Source organism: Charadrius vociferus, unplaced genomic scaffold (assembly GCF_000708025.1).
Source record: "Charadrius vociferus isolate BGI_N301 unplaced genomic scaffold, ASM70802v2 scaffold92, whole genome shotgun sequence".
In the NCBI taxonomy this organism is placed as follows: Eukaryota; Metazoa; Chordata; class Aves; order Charadriiformes; family Charadriidae; genus Charadrius; species Charadrius vociferus.
The window spans coordinates 444,673-446,954 of record NW_009647874.1 but is presented as its reverse complement, the minus strand read 5'-3'; positions in this window follow the sequence as shown (position 1 = coordinate 446,954).

Here is a 2,282-nt window from a genome sequence, read left to right as displayed (position 1 = left end):
GTAAACTCTACCAAATTTGCTGTTTTTCCAGTGATGCCATAGCAACATATTCCCATTCTCCATGCTCCTTGCTTTGCCAGGTGGGTGAAGGGGATGTTGAGTCTGCCATGGTAAGAGTGTTTTCATCTGGAGAACAAAAGCAATCTGCACCCTCAGAAAGCTGTCATCGTATCTCCTGCAGACTGCTGAGCCATGCCAGCTCAAATCTTTTCACTGTGATGCTGGATGAAAGCAATGACTCCAGCATCATAAGCTGATATTTTGAGTTGGATGCTCAAGTTGCTGAAAAAGATTTTTCTGGCAGAACATCTTTGCAGTATTTCCGCTACAAAAATCTGCTTTCATCCTCAAATTCTAATGTCTCTTTTTGAGGACTGAATGTATTACGGGCAAACACACTTGCGTGGTCAGGAGAGAATCCAGTTGTGAGGGCTGGCGAGAACAGTTCTGCTTTAAACAGAGCAAAGAAATTGCTCCCCTTTGCCCATTAACCTCTCTGAGTATCTTGTATGTCACTTGACGGCCAGCCTTGAGCTCAAACTACTGGAGGATGCCTTAATAAATAACATCTACTTTAACAAAACAACAAAAAACTGTAGACCTCAGCAAATATACATTGCAGATATTCAATTGTTCTGTGATCAACCATGTTAAAATTATGCTGTTAACTCCTTAAGCAGCCTGTAGAAAAGTGGGAGTCACTAATTGTGCATTTGACTGCTGTCCTGAAGCATAAAAGCAAAGCAAAGTAATACACAATGTGTAGAGTCTAGGAGATGCTACAGTGGAGCTTAAGTCTTGTTTCTTTGGAGTACACCTGCAATGGCTTAGTGTTGCCTGCATTTTTTTCTGCATGAAGACTGAAGGATGGCTTTTGCGGGGAGACAGTGAACTTCTCAGCAGCTTTATTTTGTATAAAGCAGCGACTGCTCCTGCAGAGCCAGCTCCTCTGTACTTTCAAGACCAACAACTTGTAAGAAACATAGCAAGCTTCAATTTCATACAAACCCTAAAATTTTCCCATTGTTAACACTATGTGACCCTTACTAAACAGAATGTCAGGGCATTCAGAGAGTGAAATTTCCGTGTTGCTATAGGTGGTGAAGTTTGAATGGACCCCATCTTACAGGATTCAGGAATATCAAACCCAAGGAGAAAAAAGCCCGGTGATGAAAATACATTTAGTTAGCTTTTTACCTTTTCTTTTTAGTCTCCTCTGAAGACAGTGCATTAAAAGTGGACTGGAGTACCTGCCAGGTATATTACTGCCTGCTTGAGTTTGCACCCAGAGAAAGCAACTGGTGGAGTCAAGTATCTGCTTTGAAAGGAGTTCAATAAGCAGGTCAATGCTCTACTTCCACTATCACATGAGTGAGCCAGTGCTGACTAAACACTTTTGGAGAAAGGAAATGCAAGGAAGGGGGAAGACTGCATACCTGATCTGCCTGCCAGCTATTCTCAGTCCTGGCAGTTGTGTTGGGATGGGACCACATAGTTTTGAGTTTACCCTGAATAGAAAGCTAATATGTACATCAAAGCCAGCTCTAGTCTGCTGGGTTCATCTGAAATGGAGGAAGCCTCTCTTCAGCTCGCACAAAACTAGCTTATACTGGTACCACCTCCTTCAATACTTTCTGGAGGACCTCGAGGTGCTGCTTATCATTAATGGCGTAACCTCCCCTCCTGAACAGGACAGATTCTGAGATCCACCTCCCAAATCAACTTGATATATTTCAGTTAGTTACATTTTATATTAAACACATGTGTGTGTTGCTTCTGCAGGGCAAGTTGGAAAAAACCCTCATGTCCAGCAAAGTAATGCCTCCACACCTGGTGTGTGATCTGCGAAGGGGCCGATGTTTATAGCAGTGGGGAACGGAGAAGGGTGGCACGGGGAGGGCATGGGTAAGATAAAGAGCCCAAATAGGACGAGACACTAATGCTGGGTGCTCCAGCGCTCCCAGGCACCGTGAGGGCTGGGGAGGAGCTGGCGCTGCTGCCTGCACACAGCTCAGCATCCACGAAGTGGGAGGAGGCAGGAGGCAAGGCAGGACACGCAGCACACCCACCGCCTAAGAGCTGAGAAAGGTAAATCCAATAGCTGTTTGAAGAGCCAGAAGCAGAAACACATTGTTTATTCCTTAAAGCATAAACTGTTGTATAAATTGGAAACAGAATAGATGGGACTTTGTAGAATGACAAAGTTTGGGTGGGTTTTTTTTTTCCCTTTTCTTATATAACAGCTTTGTTTGCTCCCTAGTGGCTGGGGGGGGAGCCAGCCA